The 8,141-nt window shown below is 55.4% G+C and overlaps 1 long non-coding RNA gene across 1 annotated transcript; it reads left to right on the top strand.

The window, feature by feature from the left end:
- The first annotated feature begins 265 nt into the window (after positions 1 to 265).
- Positions 266 to 2,450, top strand: LOC110344689 (uncharacterized). Its single transcript, XR_002387418.2, has 3 exons — positions 266 to 592; positions 1,240 to 1,374; positions 1,623 to 2,450. It is a non-coding gene; the product is annotated as an uncharacterized LOC110344689 (long non-coding RNA).
- Positions 2,451 to 8,141: the final 5,691 nt, after the last annotated feature.

The following is an 8,141-nucleotide window of genomic DNA, read 5'->3' as shown; positions in this document are numbered from 1 at the left end:
GGTCCGCTGGGCCCCTCTCGCCCACCCCACCTCGCCCAGGAACCGGTTTGCTGATTCTCTGCTTCGCTTTTTTTGAAAGTGAGGGCATGTGTGTTTACGTAGGAATTGCTGTGGAGCGCCTGCATTCGCTCACTGCATCTCGATCATTTTTACTCCCTTCCCCTGGCCTCTCCCGTTTTGCTCTTAGGCCACTCTGCGATTGATTCCCTCTTCCTACAGGAGGAATGGCTGCCAGGACGGTGCGCCGCGGCGTCCACCCGAGGGCGGGTCGCTGCAGGACAACTCTGGGTGGGGGTGAGGGACTTACTGAAGACCAAGCCCCGCCCCGGAAGCGGTGGCACCAACCAGTGGGGCTGCAGCCTGGGTGGAATAAAGAGCGGAAGAAGAAGGAAATCTCACTTCTGCTTCTGCCGAGGAGCTCAGGTCTTCGCCTACACCGCTGGGTTTCTGTCTCCAGCGCTGACTTCCAACACAGACGCGCACGGTCTCTGCAGTGGGCTCCAGGCCTCTGACTTTCAACTGGGTCCTCTGGTTCCCAGTGCACAGACCGCCACTTTGCCTTCTTCCACACGGGACTCTGCGGGTGGCCATGGTAAGCCTGCCTTGTGAATCCGTTATGTGTCATACACATCATATCATATCATCAACACATCACATCTGTTCCTCTAGTGAACCCTCACTGATCTAGCTGGCGAGGCGGCTGAGTAAAAGGCACCTTTCTACATTGTTGGTGGGAACATTAACCAGTACAACCACTATGAAATGAGTATGGAGACCCCTCAAAAAGCCAGAAATTCCACGGACCCAGCTCTATCTCTTCTGGATACCTTCCTGAGAGAGTAACCATCATTACATTATAGCGATGGACCCACACCCATGCTTCTAGCAGCACAACTCACAATAGCTAAATATGTGCCCCTCAGTGGATGAATGGATATAGAAAATTTGTTATTTCACAAATGGAGTACTACTCTGCCATAAAGAAGGATGAATTGGAGTCATTTCTAGGAAAATGCATGGGTCTTAAGAGTTTAATACTAAGTGTAATAGATCAACACAGAAGGTTAAATATCACATGGTCTCACTTCTATGAGAACCCCAAAACATAAACTGCTGGGTTATTTATTTATTTATTTATTTGGTTCCGGGAATCAAACTTGGGTCCTTGCGCTTGCACTGCAGGCGGCAAAACCACTGAGCTAAATCCCTAGGCTGCCAGCTTATTTTTGCAACTTCTAGGCCAGTGTTGCTCCTGGGCTGTTTCCCTGTGTCCCCGAGGATGTCTGCACTGTTCCTGTCCTGTTTGCTGGGATGCCGGCTGAAGGCCTCTCCCATTCTGCCTAGAAGGAAAGCTAAGGAGACAGAAGTTTTAAAGTGAGTGGATTTGGGGAGAGAGATGAGGAGATGGGGGAATCCTGCAGGGTCTCAGACACCCAGAGGGGACTGGGGTGCTGGTGGGGAGCGTGAGCCACACCAGGGAGGGCACAGTGGAAAGAACATGGAATCTAAGAATGTGGATTCTGGGGCTGACCTAGCTGGGTTCAAATCCCACCTCTACTAGGTCCCAGCTCTGTGAGAATTTTAAGCTGCCCAGCCTGTTTCTCAGTCTCTCTGTCAAATAGGAGCTGCAAGTACGTCCACTTAAATCTGAAACGTCCCCCAAAGTCTCATGCGTTCCAAGGTCGGCCTTCGGAAGGTGACTAGATCATGGGGCGCAGTCGCCTTCACTGGATGAGTTCACTGGAGAATTCACGGCCTCATGTGTCAGTAGGAGACAGGGCTCGGCTGGGGTGGGTCCCTAGGAGCTCGACTTGCAAAGCCTTTCTTGTCCCCAGCTCCTCTCTCTCTCTCTGTTTCCTGGCCTCCATCAGGTGAGCAGCTCTCCTCCACCAGGAACTTTCACCTTGGAGCCAGCTGATTTCGGACTAAATCCTCTGAAACCATGAGCTTCTCTTCCTCGAAGTTGAGGGTGCTGACTTTTGTGTCCCAGAGATGGAACCTGACCAATACAGAAAATCGGTACCAGAAATAGGGTTGCTGTTGGGACTTGCCTGATCTTGAGGTACAGAAGCCTTTGAAACTGGTTTGCAAGAGGAATTTGGAAGGCTTTGGAGATACTGGCTAGAGAAACCCTGGCATGCAATAATCAGATCTGGCCAGTGCCGAGGAGACCAGGATGCTTCTAGAATAAAAGGAGTAAGGCTCAGGAGCTTTCAGTTGGGCTCTCCTCTGGGTGAGGCTTCCTGGCACGAGGAGCAAGTAGATCAAGCCACTACGTCGCCCCCCCGCTGGTGCGGCTCTTGTTCTTCTTTTGGATGCTGCAGGTCTGTGAGCCCTGGGGAGATGGATCCCCATTTCCTCCTGCCTATCTGTCACCCTCCGCATTGTGGCGATTGTCCCATTTCTCTCTGAGAAGGTTCTCATTCTCCTGATTAAATCCATCGGGCATTCTGAGGTCTTCCGGTTCTTTCTGTTTCCTCCTGTTGATCATGGTCCTTGTCAGTGATGCTGCTGTCAGCGGAGTTGCCGTCCTGTGTGCCTTTCAGTCACTTGCCAGGAGCGTGCAGGGCTCAGCATGGGGAGGTGGAGCCCATCAGGAGGCAGGGTGCAGGGGCTGGCTGGGCACTGGCCCCCTTATTGTCCTGGATGTCATCGGGGCATATGCACTCTGGGGTCCTTACCCCAGATGTGGGGTGCGGGACCCTTTCTGCCTGGCTCTGGCACCCCTTCCTCGAGGTCCCCGCCATGTCCCAGGGCCCAACATGATGGTGCAAGGCTGGACTCCAGCTTGGCTCGGTGCTTCCTTTCTTTGGACTCTCCCAACATTCTGCGGCTCCCTCCGTGGTCCCCCAGCCCCATCTCTACATCTGGCACTGGCAGCTTGGGTGCTCTGCAGGGCCTCCCTCTGCCTACACCCGTGGGAGGGAGGGGTCCGGGCTCTCTGGCTCCTCGTCCATGGCCAGGTCAGGAGCAAACCCACCTGGGTGGAAGCCTCCCTTGGGTGACACATCCTGAAGCCCTTGACCAGAGACCTCCTGCGTCAGCTCCTCCAGCTGTCCTGCCCAGGACCATGCTGCAGGCCTCCCTTTGTCCTCTCCCAGGCAGGGTGGCCCCAGTCTCTGCTCCCCAAAGGCCACCCCGTGCCAGGACAGGGACCCTGGCCGCGGTCCTCATCACTGCCCTCCTCTGGGGACCTCCCTGCCCCACCACATTTCTTTCTGCACAGCTCGGCTGCTCCTGGGCCGCCTTCCTCACCCGCGTCTGGTGAGAACAGGAGCCGAACCGGATGCCTTCCTTCCCTTCTCGGTCGGTCGTGAGCTGTGTGTCTTCCACCGCGACATTTTAAAATTCAAACATCGCATTTTCAGATCACACCGCACAGAAGAGACATGTTCTCTGTGAGCTGTCGTCTTGCAGTCTCTGGTAGGCAAAGGACCCTTCATTACTTTAGCTTCACACATCGGCTGGGCCCAGAAATGGGCCCCTGCAGGCACCCCTGCCGCCGCCGCCCGTGACAGATGCTCACTGACACTGAGCGCGACGCCAGCCCAGTGAGCGCCTGCTCCCAAGGCCCCTCTGGGAGCAAGGTGCAGGCCCAGACCCCATGCTGGGTTTCCCTTAGGCTGCTGGGTCAGGGCTGTCAGCCTGCTGATTGTATTTGACCGGCAGGTTCTCCTGAGGCCAGCACCCAGGATCAAAGTGTGGCTCTGTGGCCCTGGGCTTCTCTGTTCTGAGCCCAGGGGATGGGGGAGAGTTTCTGCGTGGGCTCCGGAGCTGCTGAGCTGGGAGGCTTGGGGATGGCCCCGTATGGCCTGGGGGCTTCGGAGACTGAGGACCAGGGGGAGGGGGTGGAGTGTCCTTGGTGGTCGGATGACAAAATCGGTGAAGAAGCCACAGTCTGCAATGTGACACCAAGGACAGGGCACGGAGGTGGCCTCCACTCGGAATGGCCCCCAGGTGGCCAGGACCGCTGTGCTGCTCAGTCAGGGAAAGCAGCGCGCCTTCCCCAGGACATACCCTTTGAAGAGTGGCAGGTGCCAGCGGCACACAGTGGAGGAGCCCAGCGATGCCGCCAGATGCCTCACAAAGTGCGGGCGCCCTCCTCAGGCTGAGGGGCACAGGCAGACGTCAGGCGCCCAGAGTCCTCCCTGTTCCCTCCCCCTGACACAGCCGGAAAACATTAATGTTTTATCTTGTAAATGTACTGATTTGCATCTGAAGGAAAAAAGAAAAAACTGCGTTTTGGTTGCGTCCCGGTCCCATCCCAATCACACAAACAGACCCAGGCTTCCAAACTCTGTGTTGCCATCTTGAGACATTGATCTTACAGTCGCAGCAGGGGAAGCTGCTCCGTTCCTTCTAAGTACTCCCTGGAGAAACTCAGATGCGAACTTTAGGGCCAAGAAGCGGCCCAGATTAGCGACACAGTAGCGCTGAGTTACTTCCCATACTGGCGACTGAGTTCCAGTCTCCAGAATGACTGCAAACCCCAGGACTCCGACGGGGTCTCACAGGTAAAGAAATGAAAGGGAAAGCAGGAACTGTACAGGAAGCCCAGCACGGGCGGACGTTTTCTAACTTCCCCTCAGGCACGTGTTTGAAAAATCTACAGTTGTTTCCACTGCTCTTTGGGCCTGGTCCCCCGCGCCCGCCCGACGCCCTGGGGTGCGGGAAGGGTTGCAGCTCTGGAACCAGCGCTGTCATCAGGGCCAGCTTCCCAGGCCTGGGCCCACTCTCCGTTCCTCTGGGCAAGACGCTTCCCTCGCTGGGCCCGTCCTTCCCTTGTCTCCCCTGCCGCCTTCACCTGGCTGCAAACAGATGCTTGAACGCGCTCCGGTTTCAGCCGTGCTTCATCTCTGAGTGGATCAGGCCCATGTGGGGGCACAGCTCTGCAGCTGCTGACTCAGCACAGCGAAGGGGCTGCGGGTGGCACAGCCCGGGGCTGGGACGAGGGGAACTGCAGTGTTGGGTGACCGCGGGTGCTCCCCGGGTTGCTCCGGACCCTTCGCCTGGAGGCCTGCACGTCCCCTGCGCTCTGGAAGGAGACTGGCCAGAGAACAAGCCGTGGGGGCTTTCAGGCGCACCCCGTGAAGTGTAGTAGGAAGATATGGTGATTGTCTAAAGTTTAAAAAGCTTCAGAGACACTGCCACGAATCCCCCTCCAAACCCTCCCGACACTTCAGTCTTACTGCACAGTCCTCTCCATGTCCTGCAGCCGCTCTGGAGCCCTCTCTCCTGAGGGTCTTTAGTTGCGCTGTCCTGGCTGCCTCAATGTCCTGAGTGGATTCAACACAGTTCCCTTTTGTGGTCATTTTGACCTTGGGAAGAGCCGGAAGTCACCCGGTGCCAGATCCGATGACGAAGGTGGACAAGGACACAGTGTCATGTTTTTATGAGCTGCCTTTCTGTTGGGTGGCGCTCGGCAGCATCAGTCACTGTATTTTTGATCACACCTGGTGAAGACACTCAGGGAAGAGGACTCCAGAGCTGCTGCAGGAAGTGGCAGGAACCATGGGATGAGTGTGTTCGAAGCGAGGGTAGGGTTTTGGGGGGACTCATGCAGACGTGTACTTCACTGCAGTAAGGATCTTATGATCTACACACTCACTGTGTTTTGATCACCCTGAGTGCCCCAGCAGCATCGCAGCTCCCAACCCCTGCATGTGTCTGACCTGCCACTGTCTGGGAAGAGGGGCAAAGAGCAACGGGCAGTGTCCTGAGCAGCGCCGGGCCGGTGGGTGCTGTGCACAGTGGCCCCGGTCCTCACTCATGTCTCAGGAGGACGAATTCCTGTTCTCAGCACCACCCCTGCCCCAGTGCCTTCCTAACGCTTCCTCTTGGTTTCCCCTCCCCTGGGGTCCGCACCCCGGGGTTTCGGAGCATCAAGGTGAGGAGAACCCTACCCAGGGTGGGAATCCCACCCCGTCCCCCACTCCCAGTGCCACAGACAGATTCATAGTGGTCCCAGGGTGGCTGAGTCTACACGAGACAGACGGGGACCCAGAGTAACAAGCCAGGGACAGGCCCGTTACTGTGACCACCCGGCACAGTGCTCTGCCTGAAGCGGTCAGTGGGCCAACTATGAAACCGATTTACAGTCAGACGCTTCCCGGGACTTTCCCTAAATCCAGGGGCTGTGTTCGGCTGCGGTCAGTGATCTCTTTCTTTTCAGTGCTGGAGGATGAACCCAGGCCCCTTGCATTGACCTCTACTCCCAGCCCTTTATTGCTTTTATTTTTTAGACAGGGTCTCACTGAGTCGCTAAGTTGCAGTCCTCCTGCCTCAGCCTCCCAGAGTGCTGGGGTTACAGCTGTGCGCCACCATACCCGGCTGTGACGTCATTTTAATACCATTTTGTGGAAGGTATTATTTGTAGTGAGGGTGATAGGGCTTTAAGGAAAAACAGCTGAAAAAATTAAAAAGAACTCCAGCAGTGCTTGAGGCCTTGTGCGGTGAGAGCAGCTTTATGCCACGCAGAGCGCTTGATTCTCGGAGGAAACCTTGGCTGGGAGGGAGCTCTGTGCCTCAGCTGCGAGGCAGCGTCTCGGAAGGGAAAGATGCTACCGACGAGGGACAGACAGCTGGACTGTCAGCACATCGCTGGTCCACTTTGCAAGGCCGCAGGAGATGTCGCCCTCTGCCCAGGCTCCTTTGCCTGCATTTGCCGTGTTCTGACTTGGGATGAATCACTGACTGCGGACCCAGCCTGTCCTACTGTCCTGCCTGGAGGGCAGGAGGAGGAGGGCTTGCTCCCAGCCTTTCCCTCAGCCTGGGACCTGGCCGCTGGGGGCTGGGCTGGCGCTACTGTTCTGTCTGGATGCGATGAGGGCCCCATGTGGCTTCCCTCGCCAGGAGTTTAGCCTCTGCTGTTGGTTTCAGGCCCCAGAGATTTGAAAGAAACCTCAGCACTCATGAAAACCTCCAGGTAAAGGCTATTTTACCTGCAAATCTGTTTCCTTAGAGCCGGGAGAGAAGCCAGCTTCATTTCCGAGGCTACTTTAAGGCCTGTCTCGATCGCCTTTCCTCCTCTTCAGCCCGTAACGAGATCTGCACAGCAGTCTGGGGATTCTCCCGGGTTCTGAGCCCATGGCCTCACACACCAGAGCTGCACTGGAAGGACGGAGTGCCTGCTTTCTGTGCAGCCGCTAGAGTGCATTGTGATGTCCAAGGAGCAGAGCGCTCTGTCCACTTAGAGCCAGTGCTGGAAGGACGGCTCAGGCCGGAAGCACTGCCTGTGTCCTGCTCCGGGAGGCTCAGCGGCTGGGCTTCAGTGCGGCTTTCTCCTCTGACGCCCTTTGTACTCTTTCAGGCCCCCGTGATTCCTTCACTATTGCTTAACCCTCTGGTCATCCAGGGCATGAGCAGAGGCATCGCTGCTTTAAGTGCCTGGAGCTGCGGGAGGCACGGGATTTGGGAATCGCATCCTGGAGTTGAGTGTGAGAGCCTGTTTCCCCAGTGGCAGTGGTCTCCAACCTCTTTGGAGTCAGGGACCGATTCTGCAAAAGACAGTTTTTCCATGGATTTGGGTGGGGATGGTTTTGGGGATGATTCATGCATATTTCGTTTATTGTGCACTTTATTTCTATTACTATCACATTATAATAGATAATGAAATAATTATGTAACTCACCACCATGTAAAGTCAGTGGGAGCCCTGAGCTTGTTTTCTTACAACTAGACAGTCCCATCTGGGGGAGGTGGGAGACAGTGACACCTGGAATATGTTGCTTATGTCTAGTCCCTGCCAAAAACTCTGCTTCACAAAGAGAGGATTTTTGCGGGGGGTGGGGTGGCTGTACTGGGCCTTGAACGCAGGGCCTCATGCTTACAAGGCAAGCGCTGTGCTGCTGAGCCACATCCTGGCCCACAAAGAGAGTATCTGAAAATGGAAATTTTCAGTGCTTTTTAGCAATGTTGTGACAATCTCAGGATATTGTCTTGACTTTAATCCAGAATGTACGGAAATGTGAAGTCGTCTCAAACGCACTTTTAAAGCCAACACCATCTGAGAACTCAAGCTTTTGACCCTCTTTTGGCATAGGTAAAGTTGATTTACCCACTTATTCACAAATGGGTTACAGAGCGATTCCTTCCCAGTTCAGAGGGGTCTTCCGTGGTAGGAAGTTATGTTCAGACTCTTT

Source organism: Heterocephalus glaber, unplaced genomic scaffold (assembly GCF_053883595.1).
Source record: "Heterocephalus glaber isolate CG9 unplaced genomic scaffold, H.glaber_assembly_v1.0 deba00001579, whole genome shotgun sequence".
NCBI lineage: Eukaryota > Metazoa > Chordata > Mammalia > Rodentia > Bathyergidae > Heterocephalus > Heterocephalus glaber.
This window is presented reverse-complemented; position numbering and strand designations above follow the sequence as displayed.